The sequence below is a fragment of the Rhododendron vialii genome, chromosome 7a (genome assembly GCF_030253575.1).
Source record: "Rhododendron vialii isolate Sample 1 chromosome 7a, ASM3025357v1".
NCBI lineage: Eukaryota > Viridiplantae > Streptophyta > Magnoliopsida > Ericales > Ericaceae > Rhododendron > Rhododendron vialii.
Window position 1 is genome coordinate 30154836 of NC_080563.1, and position 20775 is coordinate 30175610.

The window sequence follows — 20775 nt, forward strand, 5'->3', positions numbered from 1 at the left end:
AGCAGTATGCAAAATGATCAAAACTTTTCATTTGCATTCCAAAATTACAAATAGATAGCATTCGGTTTAACATCGAATTGGTTGTACATGATGAACTTTTGCGCGTTATTCATCACGGAAAAGTACTCAAGATGGGTCTACATCTTTCCATTACCCAAGTCCTCAAGGTTGTGTAGATCGAGGATTTCCGGAGACATTTGTTGAGAGAAAAGAAAATGTCAAGGGAACGTCTTGTCATTGTGCGAAGAGATATCGCATTTTTTCTTTCCATCTACAGTACAAATTGCAGATCTCAACATAACCTGAAGTTCCACTAGCTTCACCGGTCCCCTTCCGCTCCTTCATGCAATGCTTCTGCATCAAGGAAACCAAATAGGATGTCATGCCTGGTTCAGAAGATCTATAATTCTAGAAAGCAAGCAAAGTAGTGCAAAGATTATACTGGAAGAATAGCTTTGCAACTTCTAACAAACTGGTTTTCCAGTTCATACGTCATTTAGGAAAAAGGAGGGGGAGAAGAGAGGAGCTCGTCGAAAGGCGTATAATGTGAAATGAATTTTGGTATTAGGTTAGTGCCATACAGCCTAGGGCCACATAGTCATGGAGTCCACTTCATTCATTATTTTAAGGAAGCCGATGAAAAACTATTCTTGGGGAACGATTTTTTACCGACGAGATGGATGCACTTAGAATTTTCCATTTGTCAGCATTGATTTTTATGGATGAGAAGTAATAGTCATGTGATCATAAAACAAACAAATAGCCAAATGATTTGGAAGAAGAAACACGTGGCAGTACACACATTAAACTTGTGCGACGAAACTATGCTTCGAAAGACAATGGATAAGCTGACAAATTGTATTTACCATGAACGGCAGATGCATGATCATTGATCAATACCACTACGGCTACTTCAGAATTTTTCAATAAAAACTGAATATCGTAGTTCTGCAAAATAGACACAACTCACAAAACAAGAAATTGTCAAAAGCATCTAGTTTTTCTGTCAACTTGCTCTACCAACAGCGATGCTATGCAAAAAAAAAAAAAAAATCTTGCTTTTTTCAACTACATTGAACAAAAAAAACACTCAAAAATTCCTTCTCCCCTTGTTCTGAGTAGTATTTGTCATTTTATGGAGAAAAGGCGAGAAATGAAAGGAAAAGAAAAGGTGACATGCAAATAGAAGAAGAATGAGTGACTTAATATTTTGCAACAAAGCCTTATTACCCGTTTATTTGTCAAGTAAAAATCATCACGAGTTAAATAACTACCTTAGCTACCGAGTGTGCTCATAACAACTGTTTTCCCCGAGTAAGTGGCAGCCAAGTAAACCTCTTACCATCACTTTTCATAAATACAGAACTCCAACACAATCACAATATTACGCGTGTAAACAAACAATTTAAGAGAAGTGTTGAACAGAATTTGAGCAGATGGCAAGTAATAAGAAGAAAAGAAAATCAATAGTGGTAATCATATATTAAACATTAGCATAACTCATTCCAGTTACGGATATAGATGCATATTGAGTTTGGAATTGTAATAGCTTCCCCACCTGAAATTATCTATTGGAGCCTGTAAACACCTCAAATAGTCTGCAGCAACTCATCCAGGAAGTTGTTTGCACAGATCGTGGAGTTGAAGCTACCAAAGGCTACAAATAAATTCCACCACAACTGTTTCGGAAACAACTAGCGGCAATTCTATTCTTTTGTTGAGTTGTCACGCCCTCAATTTTCAACATAAATAAAGATAGCTTTTCATAAATAAAACCCCTGTCACGCCCTCGATTTTCAACATAAATAAAGATAACTTTTCATAAATAAAACCCCTCACATTATCTTACATAATACCCCAAAAGAGTTCACCAAGTCCTAATCATTAAATTACAGATCCAACTCCAAGAGTTTGAATATATTACATCATAAAATAAAAAATAAAAATAAAATTTAGGTTCCATTACATTCCCAAAATGCATTTTATCAAAATGTCCATAGGTCTCTTTTACCACCTCTTTCGAGAATATCACTTGAATGCATGCACTTCGCTCTATGTTACTGCTCCGGGTTCATACCTGAAAAATGATAGGTTGAGCTACACTAGCCCAGCAGAGAAATCTACACAACCATTATATGCAAATGGGATGACGGGTAGAATGAATAACGGAGACAAGGTAAGGTATCTCAAAGTAGAAACAAAACATGATTAGTGATTGTCCCAATATCGACGACATAAATGAAGTACCGTGACTATCCATCAAGACTATAGGCTAACCACAACACCCTATTCCGAATACTCTATCCGCTCTTCGACTTCACTTTAGTCATAACGTCACACGTTTAAAGAAAAGAACCTGTTGATACATGACTCTATAGTGTTGTTTCGACAATCAATCATTTCTCTCATACATTCATCAAACAAACCCTTACGTTTACTCACATACATCACTCTTGCAATCCCACATCACACGTCATAAGCCATTGCTCTTTCCGGGCTGTTTATGGAGCCCTGCTACTCCTTACAAATACCTTCCTCACTAAAGGAACTAAATCACATCACGTAGTATAAGTCACCGTACCACAATTCCCCCAACACACCTCACAACTCAACCATTCATCTCAATCACATATAATGAATTCACAACAAAGACTTACTCACAAAGATGTGGTACGGACAACTTCATCTCAATCAAATCGCGATCATCACGTTATTAGTTTCTCATCACCATACAAGCACTCACATATCAAAAGATATTCTCTCACAACGATTCATAGATTTTCATCTTGCAACTCGCAAAATCATATAAGTTACGCAAGAGGTATACCACATATCAAACACAAAGAAATGTCTCACGTGTCCACGCCTAGCGTTGTTTAACTCAAAAGAGTGTTCTACGTGTTCGTTTTTCACATCGTATGTCAACACATATAACCTTCACCCACCTATATTCCTTATATCCTCTAAACCCTCGTTTCGGTGTCAAGCGACTCATACGGAACCCAATGACCACTACCAAGCGTTAAACATACCACTAGCCTCGTCAACTCATTCAACTAGTACTCAGGAGAACCTAAGAACACCCGTGCCTCACCCAAACGATTCTAAGGAAAAGGATTTTGCAACATATACGAACATATCCATCTTATTTTGGCTACCAAATCTTATTGGTTAAGAATTAGGAGACGAGACCACCACCATAGGAAAGTAAATTTCCGGTACATGAATTTCGATATAAAATTTGCCCAAAACGGAGTTTGGATGAAAAAGTTATGCCCGTTCGAAGTTTTGCCAAAATGCTGAATTTTTCATTTCCTACCGGTAGGACACATTTTCCTACCGGTAGGAGACCACAATTTCACGAAAATGACTCTATTGGACAGCGTTTCTACCGGTAGGGCCAAAACTCCTACCGGTAGGACTTGGGTTTTCAGTGCACGATTTTCAGATTTCACCAGAACAATTCCAACAACAAAACCAATGATCTAGGGTGCGATTAAAACACCAAATCAACACATAAACATATAATAGTTGTGAGAAATCCCTACCTCGAAATCGAAGAACGAAATCCAAGCCCAACCAAGCAAGCCCTAGCTCCGAAAACTCCGAATCATCTGAATACTCCTCTCCGAGCTCAAACCCACGAATTTCCAAGCTCTAGAACACTTGAATGCGAGAACTTTGCGGCGGATTGAGGTGACTTCGAGGTATTTTGGGGTGTTAGAGTGTGAGAGTTTGAGAGAGAGAGAGAACGAGAGGAGCTGAGAGAGAGAGATCGGGAGGAGAGAGAGAGAGGGTTGGGGATTTTGATCACCTGCACCCTCACACACACACAGATATACTAGGACACACACCAACCACACTTGCACTCCCTCCACTTTTAATCCTATCACATTGACCCCAAATCAAATAAATTCAACAAATTTCACATTTACTCGACAGTGTAACATTAATAAACCTTTAAACGATTTTTCGAAAATACGGGTCTCTACATCCTACTCTCCTTAAAGAAATTTCGTCCCGAAATTTGCATAGAATAGATGAAAGCACACCATCAATGGATTTCTTGTCCTAAGGGCCGTGTTCATCACATAACGCTTCGTATCCGCCACTTCCGTGTCCAAAATGCAAGAAAAGTAGAAAACTCTATAATGCCACAACTAACTAGCTTAGCTCCTTACTAAACAATTGCCAAGTTCCGATGTTCATACACGTCAAATCACGAAGTTGTCGTATTCATACAAATCATAGTCATGTTACCAACTAATTCCAGTCTCACAAACCATATCCATTCTCATTACTTCCGACTAACCAATTCTGGTTCCATGGACCGCGTCCAAACACAAAAGAGAATTTCATAACGTTGTAATTCAACAACCTTGTCAAGCAATACATAATCGAAACGTTCTAAGATTAACTCATCCATCCCAAGATTTACTAGATTCTTCGCGCACGCTTACAGGGAAATCAACTTTCATACATTTCTCCTTTTCACCTCATTTCTTTACTCCCCGACTTACTCAAATTATTAAGACTCACACAAGTAGAACTCTAATAGTTCTTAATACTAGTTCAAGACAAATTTCCTCAAAAGACAAATGCCGAGTAGTTGTTAAAGTGTCCAACACGATGAAGTCTAAACTAAACAATGATCATGAATTTCCAACTTATATTTTCCAAAGCCATGGTGAAGTGTTAGTTTTGATGAAAATTTTGCCCCCTCCTTGAAAACTCTTGTTCAAGTAGTTGCCAAACCATTGAAACATGCCCATGTGTGACAAAATTCTATAGAATTTGAAAGGAAATGTTCATTTCGGAACGACATTATCAACAATTAATTACGAACAGCTCACTTGGTCATTTGAAAATAATGACAATTTTGTCAACATGGAAATGGACTATGATGTAGCCGACTCCGAGTCTATACCGTTATCATTTTTGAAAATGAACTATGCAAAGATTCAACTTTCACCAAGCATTATCCCTTTCAGAAAATTTTTGAGTTCAAAATATGTACATCCGTAAGTGTAACAACATTCTAAACCAAGACCCACCACTCCACACATTTCACTATATTTACGCGGCGCTCCAAGTAAAGAATTCAATTCATGTTCGGCATATATCTACAACATTCATGTAGTCTTACTTATTCAATATCTCACGAAGGATTAATTAGACTATTAAAAATCTGAATAAGACCATAATCTATAAAGTAAAAGGCATGCAAAGAAATCATCAAATCATAAGGTATAACAAAATAAGAAGTTAAGATTAGAGATTTCAATCATCACATAATGTTACATCTAACTACGAGATTTGGGTCACCCCATTCAAACACTTCCTATCGATCATCTATTTAACACGTAGCAAGTACCTATACGCACATCATCATCTATCCAATATCGTGTTCCAAAAGCAAATTCCACAAGCTAAGATTACATTACAAGTTAAGCATGTAGATTAAAACTAAACAGCAACCAATTTCATACACAATTACCATAATAGACTAACCAGTTGCAAACTCACCGTACGAATTAATGGTTTACACATCATCGAACACATCTACGCATCAACGGGCTCACACAGTACCCAATACAACCACAGGCTCACATAGTGCCCAATACAATGGGTTCACACAGTACCCAATATAGTACGGGCTCACATAGTACCCAGCACACTACGGGCTCACATAGTGCCCAAAATACCACAGGCTCACACAGTGCCCAATATAGTACGGGCTCACATAGTACCCAGCACACTACGGGCTCACACAGTGCCCTATATGACAACAGGCTCACATAGTGCCCAAAATACCACAGGCTCACACAGTGCCCAATGCCATCACGGGCTCACACGGTACCCAATACAACCACGGACTCACACAGTGCCCTATCTCACCACGAGTTCACACAGTACCCTACACAACCACGGGCTCACATAGTGCCCAAACTTCATAACTCGTGGCTCTAAGAAGCCCAATAGTAATTTAGTTCATTTCAATCCCACAAGACCTTGCACGATTTCTATTCATTTTATCAATCTTGAGTATTTTCATCCCATTAGTCTAGTTGTCACAACACTTAGATTTTATCAGACAAGTTCATAGAGACAACTCTGCAATGCTATCCAACACTAGAATAGACCATACACTTCATAATAACAATCATTTGGCAATTAAGCACTTTGTATACGCATAAGTAATCTCAACATAACATATAAATTCACGTTACCTTGCAACGCGGTATGAGACGCATGACCCGACCCCGTGGGTCTTTGTACGCTCCCTCTGCTTGTCGATTGTGGACAATCTACCGCTAAGTGCCCCGGATGACGACATCGATAGCAAACCCGAGGTGGTCTCTGACCATGATATTCCTTCTCCTGAGGACAGCCTACTGCACGATGGCCCGACTGGCGGCACCGATAACACACAATTGTTGATCCCGAAGGAACTCCTGACGTTCTGGAAAGATTAGGTGGTTCTGAACTATGCTGGCTCGAGGTGGACCAAAATTGATCTCTTTGTCTCTTCCTGCCTTGGCTCCCAGATGTTTCTATAGATATGTTCTTGCTAATGGTTTGTTTCCTCGACTCCCGCACTTTCGCCTCCTCTGGTATTTCCTCAGTATACTCAATACTTCTAGCACACTCGATAATGTCAGAAAACCTTTCAATTCGTTGACCTACCACAAACTTATTGATAGACAGACATAACCCTTTCTCAAAACGCCTACATTTCCTACCATCGGTTGCAACTAACTCTGGCGCAAAACGGGACAAGGTTTGGAACCTAGTGGCATATTCTGAAACGGTCATGTCACCTTGATCTAACCTTTCGAATTGGTTTCTAAGCTGTTCGCGATACGACTCTGGAAAATATTTGTTTTCAAAAAGTGTCTCAAATTCAGCCCAAGTCAAACTTTCCTCAACCGGCTCAATTTCCTAATTTGCAACTCCAGCCGCCCTCCTAGCGTCTCTCCTTACACCTAAAACAGATTCCCACCACTCGTTCGCCTCACCGGTAAGTTGACAAGCTACTATACTCACCCGTAGGTCGTCCTCCGTAATCTTAAGGGCATTGAAGTTCTTACGAATTTGTGAAAGCCAATGGTCGGCCACAAGGAGGTCGCTACTCTCCCCATCAAACTGAGGTGGATTTCTACGGCTAAACTCTCTCATGGCTACTATGGCCCGACTGTCCGCGTTATCCCTAGGAGGTGGTTGCAAAAGATTAGCTGCCGCAAGTGCCGCTACAATATCCCTAGCAAGCTGATTCTGTCCTGCCCCCATTCTCGGATTCCCAATCCTACCCCGCCTATTCTCAGGTCTTGGAGGCATCTCACTACAAAGAAACAATGAAAAGATCATCAACAAAGGAATACACTGCGAATCTCCAACTCCACCAATCCCATCTAACAACTCTACGCCATTATACGGTAACATAAATGCAATGCCACATAGTTGGATACATATCAATCACTCAATAGCACATAAGTCATGCCACAATGCAATAATATTTTTTTTTTTGAACCCATGAGACTCAAAGTCTCCCCACGGTCTCAAGGTATTCTAAACTTATGCTCTGATACCAAGTTGTCACGCCCTCAATTTTCAACATAAATAAAGATAGCTTTTCATAAATAAAACCCCTGTCACGCCCTCGATTTTCAACATAAATAAAGATAACTTTTCATAAATAAAACCCCTCACATTATCTTACATAATACCCCAAAAGAGTTCACCAAGTCCTAATCATTAAATTACAGATCCAACTCCAAGAGTTTGAATATATTACATCATAAAATAAAAAATAAAAATAAAATTTAGGTTCCATTACATTCCCAAAATGCATTTTATCAAAATGTCCATAGGTCTCTTTTACCACCTCTTTCGAGAATATCACTTGAATGCATGCACTTCGCTCTATGTTACTGCTCCGGGTTCATACCTGAAAAATGATAGGTTGAGCTACACTAGCCCAGCAGAGAAATCTACACAACCATTATATGCAAATGGGATGACGGGTAGAATGAATAACGGAGACAAGGTAAGGTATCTCAAAGTAGAAACAAAACATGATTAGTAATTGTCCCAATATCGACGACATAAATGAAGTACCGTGACTATCCATCAAGACTATAGGCTAACCACAACACCCTATTCCGAATACTCTATCCGCTCTTCGACTTCACTTTAGTCATAACGTCACACGTTTAAAGAAAAGAACCTGTTGATACATGACTCTATAGTGTTGTTTCGACAATCAATCATTTCTCTCATACATTCATCAAACAAACCCTTACGTTTACTCACATACATCACTCTTGCAATCCCACATCACACGTCATAAGCCAGTGCTCTTTCCGGGCTGTTTATGGAGCCCCGCTACTCCTTACAAATACCTTCCTCACTAAAGGAACTAAATCACATCACGTAGTATAAGTCACCGTACCACAATTCCCCCAACACACCTCACAACTCAACCATTCATCTCAATCACATATAATGAATTCACAACAAAGACTTACTCACAAAGATGTGGTACGGACAACTTCATCTCAATCAAATCGCGATCATCACGTTATTAGTTTCTCATCACCATACAAGCACTCACATATCAAAAGATATTCTCTCACAACGATTCATAGATTTTCATCTTGCAACTCGCAAAATCATATAAGTTACGCAAGAGGTATACCACATATCAAACACAAAGAAATGTCTCACGTGTCCACGCCTAGCGTTGTTTAACTCAAAAGAGTGTTCTACGTGTTCGTTTTTCACATCGTATGTCAACACATATAACCTTCACCCACCTATATTCCTTATATCCTCTAAACCCTCGTTTCGGTGTCAAGCGACTCATACGGAACCCAATGACCACTACCAAGCGTTAAACATACCATTAGCCTCGTCAACTCATTCAACTAGTACTCAGGAGAACCTAAGAACACCCGTGCCTCACCCAAACGATTCTAAGGAAAAGGATTTTGCAACATATACGAACATATCCATCTTATTTTGGCTACCAAATCTTATTGGTTAAGAATTAGGAGACGAGACCACCACCATAGGAAAGTAAATTTCCGGTACATGAATTTCGATATAAAATTTGCCCAAAACGGAGTTTGGATGAAAAAGTTATGCCCGTTCGAAGTTTTGCCAAAATGCTGAATTTTTCATTTCCTACCGGTAGGACACATTTTCCTACCGGTAGGAGACCACAATTTCACGAAAATGACTCTACTGGACAGCGTTTCTACCGGTAGGGCCAAAACTCCTACCGGTAGGACTTGGGTTTTCAGTGCACGATTTTCAGATTTCACCAGAACAATTCCAACAACAAAACCAATGATCTAGGGTGCGATTAAAACACCAAATCAACACATAAACATATAATAGTTGTGAGAAATCCCTACCTCGAAATCGAAGAACGAAATCCAAGCCCAACCAAGCAAGCCCTAGCTCCGAAAACTCCGAATCATCTGAATACTCCTCTCCGAGCTCAAACCCACGAATTTCCAAGCTCTAGAACACTTGAATGCGAGAACTTTGCGACGGATTGAGGTGACTTCGAGGTATTTTGGGGTGTTAGAGTGTGAGAGTTTGAGAGAGAGAGAGAGAACGAGAGGAGCTGAGAGAGAGAGATCGGGAGGAGAGAGAGAGAGGGTTGGGGATTTTGATCACCTGCACCCTCACACACACACAGATATACTAGGACACACACCAACCACACTTGCACTCCCTCCACTTTTAATCCTATCACATTGACCCCAAATCAAATAAATTCAACAAATTTCACATTTACTCGACAGTGTAACATTAATAAACCTTTAAACGATTTTTCGAAAATACGGGTCTCTACATGAGTGCTTACTCAAAGCAAATAAATGGCAACCCAAGTTAAGCAACAAGATGAAATAGGCATAACCTGGCTATCACAACATTCAGACATAACAGAATCCTTTGTATGTTCTGCTGTAGAGTCCACCTTTTCCTTATTAAGTTGTGATCCCATATCCATCAAAACAGGTGAAATCCCTGAACCCTCATTTTTTCCATTTCCCTTCAACCCCGATTGAAACTGGTTATAACTCATAGCATTCTCCGCTAGCAATTCATTTACATTAACCCCCTCTTCATATACATGTTCCCTTTCGTCAACAGGGACAACCAATTATAAGCCTCGGTAACATTCAAAGCACCATCTTTAACTTGAGGTAATCCAGCAAGATCAACTGGCTTGAATACGAGGATCACAAGCGTCTACTTTTGGCTCTTTCACAGCCAAGTCATTGATTACTGGAAAACCATCACCAGCTTGATTAAGTTCAAGAAAGTCATCTCTCGCGGTCAGTTTAGGATCATACACTTTTGGCTCCCCTGACTCCTTTACCTCCCCATTCTTCTCAATATAATGAGATTTTTCATCCGAACTCTTGTTGCTACCACTGCTGTTAGAGCTCCCACTAACTCCACGTGATTCTTTCACAGACTCAACATAGTCAATACCAGCATTCTCATTGTCAGAATCATCATCGGGTTTCAAGTCCCATTCAATTTGAATAACATTGCTCTCGTCCATTACCATTTTCTGTGTGCTCTATTCCTTGCTGTCAATTTCTAACATAGGTATGCTCTCAGGGACAACAGTTGCATTGTCTTCCCTCCGCTCAATTTCTTCCTCCTCTCCCTCAGTAGATGGATTCTGGTGGTTATGGTGGTCCTCTGATGTATGAGGGCTAACTTCGCTGCTCTCTTTGTCATCTTGCATGTTCAGATCATCATCTCCTACCATAGTTTGATTCACTCATTTGAATTAAGGACCACATTGAGTAAAAGAAGAGGCGTCAAAATATACAAACAAGGTAATAACTAGGAACTAGAAAGATAGTAGTGTACTATTGGGATTTGGGAGAAAGATTGGTGTTTTTCCTCTCCTTGATGGGGCTGTGCCACAAGTTCATAAGCCTGGTACATGGAAATCCTAGTATTCACATAGAAGAAGTCTATATTTCGAGAATAAACCAAAGATAGGGAAAATATAAAATGTTTATTCAATTTTTGTGTATTGTTGGTTCTAACCAAAGCCCATGCACCTGTTATTAGACTTCATATAGCAACCTAATGAATCCATTACGGTTGAATGGTTGATATGAAAAGATTAGTGTTCTAGAAGTCGGCCTAGGCGTAGGGCCGGCCCAAGGGTTTTAGGTGCCCAAGGCCAATAAAAAAAAGTGTGCCCTTAAAGAGTTAATACTTAACAATTTTTATAGCAACAATCACAATACAAGAAAGCCAAACCAATATAAAGTTCTACTAATCATTATATACGAACACAAAATAAAAAGTCTCCAAATAGGTAAATACATATTATCTCAAGAACGCATGAGTGCCACTTGAATATTACTCGTCTTGCATTTCTAGAAGCAAAACTATTAATAAAATTTGTATAATCCACCTCTTTCACCAAGTCATTTTCAATTGATAACATGGCTAACACATTTAGTCTTTATTGTGACATGGTTGATCGAAGGTAATTTTTGATCAATTTCAATTTTGAAAAACTTCTTTCTCCCGAGGCAACACTAACCGGTATAGTCAAAAGCACTCTATACGCATTCCATGTATTTGGAAAAAAGTCCGCCATAAGTTTGATAAAATTGAGCACTTCAATTGGTTTCTGCACTCTTCTTGACAATACTTGTTTCAAGCATTTCAACTCCACAAACAAATCTCTCCCATCAATATTGGAAACCTCGCCATGCTTTAAAACTTCTTCAAGGTTGGTACAATGATTTTTCAAGCATTCATCTCTCGAACTCGCCTTTTCCAAATCAAATAAGAAACCAAAATTCTTCTCATATACTTCAAATTGTTGGAACCTATCTTTGAAGGAAGAAAGAGCTTTATCCACAATTACCAAGAAGTAATTCAATTTCATTGATTCTTCAACAGAGTGTGTCACCTCGTCCGTAACATCTTCATCAAATTGCTTCTTTCTTTGAATGATGAGCTTTTCAACAAACTTAGGTTCAATCCCCATTTCATTCGCCATTTCCGTAGCATCAACCATTGCTTCCGCAAAACTAACTTTTCTGTAGTTCTCAAAATAATCAATCAGGCCTTTTAACTTCTCGATAGCAAGGTATATGCACATGTCTTCACTTTGAAGAAATTTGCTCACAATGTTAACTGCAAACAACAACTTGTACCAAATAGCCATGGCAAACAAGAACTCAAAATTCTCAAGTTCGTTCTTTACAAAGGATTTAGCTTCACTTTGTGCTATCGACTCTGTCGTCATGTCGTTCGCCAAGTCTACCAAAGCATCTCTTAGTTTTGAGGGATGGTATCTTATCGGCTTGATGCTTTCAATGCGACTTTTTCAACGTGTTTGTGACAATGTCTTAAGCGTGAGACCCTTCACATCTTTCAAATTGTCTTTTAAAATTGCCCACCGTTGGACTGAAGAGGAAAACAACACATATAGATGTTGTACACTCCGAAAAATGTTTTTGCTTTAGAACAAGAGTTGACCATATCACAAAGAACAAGATTGAGACTATGGCAACCACATGGGGTATAGAATGCTTTTGGATTTACTTCAAGTACCCTTGCTTGCACACCCTTATTTTTTCCTTTCATGTTAGAGCCATTATCATAACCTCGTCCCCTTAAGTCACCAATATCAAGTTGAAGGCTAACTAATACTTCTTGAAGTGCACAAAATAGTCTCAATCCCGTCGTGTCATCCACCTTCAAAAATTCTAAAAAGAACTCACTCACCCTCACCTCTATTGGACTTGTTGAAATATCAACACATCATATGACGGACATTTGTTCTTCATGACTTACATCCGGGGTACAATCAAGTATAACTGAATAATATTTAGCGTCTTTGATTGTTGCAACAATTTTACTCTTCACTTCCGCCGCCAACATCTGTATCAACTCGTTCTGAATTTTGTGACTGAGATAATAGTTATGAATCTCACCCTTTTCAATTCGCCTCAAGTGCTCTTGCATTACTAGATCAAATTTTCCCATCATTTGAATAAAACATAAAAAATTCCCATTATTCCTTTGGTAAATCTTCTCATTTTCTCCATGAAATGGTAGATTATTCTGCGCAAGTGCTTCCACAAGAGCAATTTCTCTCAGTAATATCCCTCTCCAATGTTCCCTCTCTTTAATGACTTGTTCTTGAACACTTTTGTCAATTGTTTGATTCTTCTGAAATCTTCTCTCCAACTCAATCCATTTGTTCATGCACGTGAGGTGCTCCCAATTAGTTTCATGACTTTTAAGCCTATCACCAATATTTTTCCAATCTTGAAATCCACATTGGCCAATTGAGTCTTGTTTCCTTCATTCTTGAATAATTTGCAACAAAAGCAAAATACTTTATTCCAAGCTTCGAGTATACTAGCCATTTTCTATCATGTTTCTCTCCATTGGGTAAATGGCGAATATAGTGCACAGAAGAGAAATGTTTACTCTTCTCATTGTCATCCTTAGAAAAGGTAGCATCACCATTTCTTCTTACGGGTCCTCTTTCAACCAATAAGTCCCTTAATTTTTGATCCATGTTATCCCAATTACATGGATCATCAGTGTTCACAGGAGCGCATTCAACATTCAAGTCTTCATTTGGATTGACATCCCTCGAACTTTCATTACTACTCTCATTGACACATTGATAGGCTTTCTCACCCCCCAAATCCTCACATTTTTCTTCATTCACCAAGTTTTCAGCGACATCAATCACCAAATTTTCGTGTTCTTCGACTGAGCTTTGTACATTTTCGTTGCTTGAAAAAAACTTTTTAATAGCCCCTTTTTGAGAATTTATTAATGCTTCTGTCTTTTGCTTCTTTATTCTTTTCTGATGACCAGATAGTTGACGTTCAGGCATGATGCACCTAAGTAAGAATTAAAAAAAGAGGCTTATAACATTATTATTAATGATGCACTAACCGATAATCAGATAAATCAGATATTTTTAAATTTAAGCACACCAACTAATGTCAACTAAATCAGCACAAATCTAAGCACCACCAGCCAAGGCTCTGCATTTAATAACATATGTACAAATTTAAGCACCACCAGACAGGGCTGTGCATTTAACAACATACGTACAAATTTAAGCACCACCAGCCAGGGCTCTGCATAAGAAGAGAATACTTACCGATTTGAAACCTCGCAAGTCGCAAGCGAATGGGACTCTTAGACTCCGCAGTGTGTATTATACTAGTAGTATATAGTACTGGTCCTGCATTTCAATTTTCAATAATCTTAAACACAAATCAAGTGGAGAATAAAAAAAGCCCTAATATCACTATCACTAATCAACTGAACTTAATTAAAGAGAGTCTCACTTCTCAATGTTCTCATAAGCAATATTAAATTACAAACTTCATTACTTTAACACAGAGTGGCAGCTGGCAGTGCCCTTCGGGCTTCAAACCTTCCCAATTCAAATCAGTTGATTAGTATTGATTAATATTAGTATATTACATTACAAACTTCAAAGAGAGAACTATTGGCTATTGACTACTATTGAAAGTTTGAAACTGAAAGCACCAATCGGGAAAAAAAAATGACCTCGAGCTCGATTCTCGAACACAGACACAGAGGCCGTCCCAAAATCCCAATTCGGCAGCTCCCCCTTCAGCCCTTCATTTGGTGAAAGTCTCGAACACAAAGAAGGGTGGTTTGAAACTTTGAATCGATCGTCCGTTCCAGAACGGTTTCAATTTCAGCTTCACCTTGTTTTTTCTTCGTTAATATTTTTTTTTTGTTTTGGGTGAGAGTGAGACGGTGAACTGTTAGAGAAGAAGGGTTTCAATTAAAGACCATTTAGATCTCTTATTTACAAAAATGCCACTGAGCATTTTTTGGGCTTTGACTGGATCTGTGGACCACAGCTGGATTTTAATTGGAATGAGCCTTTTTTTTTTAGAAAATTAGAGGCCGGTCCTCCTTTATAGGTTTGGTTTGTTTCCAACCCTAAATATTATTATCGAGCCTATTTAGGTTCGGTTAGAGCATCTCCAGCCTTCACTTTTTTTTTCCTCAAATTTGAGTCAAATTTTGGGTAAAAACCCAATTTGGGTAGACACATCTCCAACCATCAAACCCAAATTTTACACATCTCCCTCTTTCTCTCTCTCTAACTAGCCGTTGGAGAAATAGGTTAAGGCAAAAGTTGTCTCAGATTTGGGCAAAAAAATAGGTAAAACCCAAAATGGGGAAGGGTTTGGGTCAAAGATTAGAGAGAGATTTTTGTGGTTTTTGCCCCATTTTTAAATTTGAGTCTTAAAATGGGTCAAGGCTGGAGATGCTCTTATGTTGCATTTTGACTTTTTTGCCCAAATCGACAAGGTGTGATCATTTCCTCTACTCTTTTTCTCTCTACAATAGATCTCGCGCTACCCCCGACGATTCAACTCCCTCTTCACCATCGTCGTCTTCGTGGACCTCTCTCTCGCCTCCCCGGACCAGCACAGCCTCGGTAACCCCTCCCGCCAACGCTGCCGGTGTCGCAGTGCCGAACACATCGTCATCTTCGAAGTGGCCGCCAAACACCTCGTCGTCATCTTCGAAGTGATCCCCTGAGTCCCTGACCCATCTTCTCCCACTATTCCCCCTTTCACAAACTTCAAGCCTGGGTTTCGAAAATTCCGAAAAAGAAAACAGAGAAAATTGAGGAGGCTGGACAAGAGTACACGGCAGCTCAGATTTTTGTACAGTAGTGAGGTATCTTTAACCTAGGAAATGGGTAAGCTTTGTTCACTCATATATTGGCTCTCAACATTCTTATAGTATTGTATTATATATATCATTCCCATTGTCATGTATTTTGATTTTAGAATTTTCGAGACTAGGCTTTGTTGTAGATTTCAGCTCTTTGTACAGATTTTCTCCTATTCAACAGAAAAATTGTACTCCATATTATAAGGATGTTGTGTGGTGAGACTATGAGAACTGTGTAGTTGGGCTATGTGAATTGTGTAGTGAGTCTATATGAACTATCAAAACTTTATGTGAATTATGTATTTTAGTGTGTGGTGGGACTATGAGAACTATGGGGTGGGGCTATGAGAACTGTGTAGTTGAACTATGTGAAGTGTGTAGTGAGTACTCTTTGTGAACTTTCAAAGTTTTATGTGAACTGTCTATGAGAACTATGTATTTTAGCATGCGGTGGGGCTCTGATAACTATGTGGTTGGACTATGTGAAGTGTGTAGTGAGTCTATGTGAACTGTCAAAGTCTTATGTGAACTGTCTATGAGAAATATGTATTTTAGCTTGCGGTGGGGTTATGATAACTATGTGATGAGGCTATGAGAATTGTGTGGTTGGACTATGTGAAGTGTGTAGTGAGTCTACGTGAAATTTCAAAGTCTTATGTGAACTATCTATGAGAACTATGTATTTTAGTGTGTGGTGAGACTATGAGAACTGTGTGGTGGGGCTATGAGAACTGTGCGGTGAGGCTATGAGAATTGTGTGGAGGGGCTATGAGAATTGAACAAAAATTGATCAATTTTTGTTCGTGTGTGTATTTTCTATGAGAACTGTGTTTTTTCTTATGAGAACTGTGTATTTTCTATGAGATTTGTGTATTTGTCCATGAGAACTATCTATAAGAACTATGTATTTTTCATGAGAACTGTGTATTTTTTATGAAAATTGTGTATTTTCTGTAAGAACTGTCTATGAGAATTATGTATTTTATATGAGAACTGTCTATGAGAACTGTGTATTTTCTATGAGAACACTATATTTTTCTATGAGAACTGTGCATTCTTCTATAAGAACTGTGCATTTTTCTAAGAGAACTGTGTATTTTTTATGAGAACTGTGTATTGTCTATGACAACTATTTATGAGAACTGTGTATTGTCTATGAGAATTGAGTATTGTTCATGAGAACTGTGTATTTTCTATGGCAACTACGTATTTTCTATGACAACTACGTATTTTCTATGAAAATTGTGTATTTTAGTATGTGCTGGAGCTATTTGAACTGTGTATTTTTTAGTTCACATAGACAATGATATTTTTGTCCAAAACAGGTCTCAGAATGAATAATAGTTCTTACGGGGACAGTTCTCATAGAAATAGTTATCATAGATAGTTCTCATAGGGACAATTCTTATAGAAACAGTTCTCATAGAGAGTTCTCATAGCAAAGGATATTTTTTAATCTTATATAATTTCATATTCAATATGGATCTTGTTTAGTAGATATCGTCGAGTAGGTTCCAAAAATATAATTTATTTAAAAAAATGAATATCTACAACAAAAGATATGACTTTTTAAAATTTAAACAATGTTTTAATAGTGCACCAATGCTCATGGAGCATTGGATAATTTTTCTATTCTAGATGATATCTAGTTCCGTCGCTGATGCGCGTGAAGGGGCATGGTTGGAATAAAAAATATAAATAATTGTGCAGGACTAAATTAAATCCGAATCTAATTTTTAGGGCCAGCCTAAAAATTCCCTTTTTTTTTTCTTTGATAGTGCCCAAAAAGACTTCTAGTCAAGCCCAAATACAAAAATTAGTGGAGTGCCCCTAAAATTTGGCCTTTTTGGGATGCTCAAGGCCCAGGCCTTGGGGTTGGGCCGGCCCTGCCTAGGCATTTGGTGGCCTAATAGTCGGCACCTAGGTGCTAGACACCCCTTTTCTGCTAGACTAGCGCCTAGTAATTTTTAGAACATCGGAAAAGACATGATAAGAGTATGTTGATTTATAATTTTACCCCTGCATATATATGCAACATTCAAGCCCTAACTCACCACTTCCATGGCCTCCACTCTCCAAATCACCATTATATGGTATCTCCTATTTTTTAGGGAGTTTATAAATGCAATTGCGAATTTACTGCATGTAATGTCTACTAAATGAAACACCCAAATTTTATAACAATTTGCTACATACAACCCAATAAATGTCCATGAACTCCCCAAATTACCCTTCCCTATCCTAAACCTAATTTTTCCCCCAAACTCTTGAACTTTTCTCCCCGTTCTCTCTCCCCTCATACCAAACCCAAAAGGGCTGAACCCAAAAATTGAAATTCTCCCCTTCCCCCTTCTCTCTATCTCTCTCTCTCCCCATTGTCGTCAGTTTCTTCCTCTTTGTTCTCCCATTCTCCATCACTCCATATACGAAAACCCCGTTCTCCATCACTCCATATACGAAAACCCTAGCGTGCTCTCTCTCTCTCTCTCTCTCTCTCTCTCTCTCCAGGTTTTATTTCTCCCGATTCTCCCTCTGTGTAGTCCTCATCTTCATCCTTTCACAGAACATCCGTACGAAATGTCTTGGGTTCAAATGATCGGTACTGGAATGAGTTGGCTACTGCAACGATCGGCAGTCGAAGGAGTTGTCTGCGACAACAATTGAACAACTGTTTTAGGTAAATCCATTTTACCTTCATCTAGTTTTTGCCCCACATTGTTGGGTTCGTTGGACGTCAATTTACTTAACTGCATTTTGATGTAATTTTAATTTCGATTTTGAACCATGAAATCTGTTATTCGTTGGAAATCGATTTACTTAATTATTCTAGTCTGGCCTCTTTATGTTAATTGTATGCATAAATCTAAATGAATTAGTTGCATATTACGTTTGTAGTGAAAAAAACCTGAAGTATTTTTTATTTGGAATTTTGTTGTTAAACTTGAGCTTAAAAAACTGCACTTTGTATGCGTACCTCCGCTCACAACATGACGTGGAAATCAAATGCATCCAAGAACTAGTCATAATTGATGTAAGAGTAAGACTAGAAGTGGAAAGATGTTATTGTTGGGTTAGACATTATGTTACTTTATTTGGTTTCTTTTTTTAAGTGTTTTGAATTTTTGTTGGCTTGCTGCTAGTGTTTGGACTAAAACACATTGTGGAAGTTGAAATTTTTAGTTATTTCCTTGACTACGTTGAATGGTAAATGATAATTCTTTATGTAAGATTAGATAGTCGTCGAAGGAGTTTTAGCACATAAATTTTTTCCGCCTATTTTTTTTTCCACTCTAGAGTTTGCAATTTTGGCATAATTTCAAATTTTAGAATCTGACAATGTTGGGACAGAACCAGGTTAAAAATGGGAGAGTGATGAGTTACCTTTTGCTGCAATTTCGGCTCGGAAACTACAACATCCATGGCTACCTCTTCCTTGTCAACTTCCATTTCCATTGCACAACCTTCCAATCCCCAATCCAAATGCACATTCCTCTCATATGTTTGGTCAAAGACTTCTTCTTTACCAATGGAGGGAGAGGAAGCAATGAGGTTTCCATTGACAGTAAGGAGGTGTGAGGTGAGAGTTCGGAGGCAGATGTGGATTAGGTTTATGGTGGGAGCTCCTGGAGCTTGTTTGTAGTCAACAACGGTGGTGGTGAACCTGGAACGGAACTAGAAGCAAGAAGATGGAAGAAAATGGGATTGAAATATGGTGGGAAATGTGGGTTATGGTGTCACGCCCTCGATTTTCAATATAAATATAAGAGATTTTCATAAATAAAACCTCACAATTATCCGTACCACAACCCAAAAGGATTTAACATTTCCATTTCCTTAAATTACACTTCAACGTCCAAAAGTTTACAAAAAGTACATCATCAGCTCAACGGGCCCAAAATCAACAAAAGTATCAAATGGAGTTACAAATACATCTTCCAAAAAGTGATTTACAAAGATGAATATGTAACTTCTTCAAATTAGTTTTCAAAACCATGTCCACGCCTAGGCACTCCAAGCATGCAATTATTACCCAAGGTTAGTACCTGAAAGATAATGTAAGGTCTGAGCTACACTAGCCCAGTAGAAAGCTCTAATCTAACAATGTATGCATGTGACATGTAGAAACGATCACAATATGAACAATGGCAACCGAATCCAATGGAAGAACAACAATAGCAATTCAATTCCAACCTTTCGTTTCCGAAACCAATCATGTACCTCAACGAACAACCATTGAAAGCACCACATGTCAAAACGTATTTCGTACATGTGTCATGAGCCGAAGCTCTTACTGGGCCAATTAAAGGACCCTAATGTCCTTTGCCAGGCACATTACCCATTCGGGATATCCTGCGGTATCAAATACGAGCATATAGCTCAAATCGGGCCAATTAAAGGACCTCGATGTCCTCTGCAAGGCACGGTACCCATTCGGGATGTCCTGATATGTTCTCGTCGTGTCCGTAAGTTTCGAAATCCTTTTTCTAACCAATCCGTACCGTTTAACTCCAACTTTGATTTATAAAATGATTTTCGTGAAATCAGGTTCAAATAGCATTAAAGTCATGGATACGTTCAACGAAATCATTAGGTATGAGTAATCAAGTCAAGAGATCATTTGGGAAGTATTAGAGTAGGTTGGATGTGATTGTAAACCAAAACAGTGAAGTACGAAGCAAAACAGCAAATACTGGAGATAAGCAACAGGTATCGATACCTAGCACAAAGGTATCGATACCATTTGGTCAAAATTGGTTCCAGACGCAAGGGTATCGATAACAATGATAAATGGTATCGATAACAAGTAAATTTTTGGCTTTTGGAGGTTAGAGGTATCGATAACAATACTAAGGGTATCGATAACAATGGGTTTTCTGGGCTTTGGAACAAGGTGTTATCGATAACAACGAAAATATTATCGATAACAATTGCCTTCGAACAGATTTTTAACAGATTTTCATGGGTTTCACAGCAGCAACAACATCAACAACAACAACCACGACAAATGGCAAGGCT

General features: G+C 38.6%; 1 protein-coding gene and 1 long non-coding RNA gene across 4 annotated transcripts in view; one reads left to right on the plus strand and one right to left on the minus strand.

Moving 5' to 3' along the window:
• The window catches only part of LOC131332220 (uncharacterized), a 39525-nt gene that overhangs the window by 6984 nt on the left and 11766 nt on the right, over positions 1–20775 (plus strand). The window lies entirely within an intron of this gene.
• On the minus strand, positions 71–10241 carry LOC131332222 (uncharacterized). Its single transcript, XR_009201623.1, has 3 exons — positions 9932–10241; positions 1559–1657; positions 71–354 (listed from the first exon to the last, which is right to left on the minus strand). It is a non-coding gene; the product is annotated as an uncharacterized LOC131332222 (long non-coding RNA).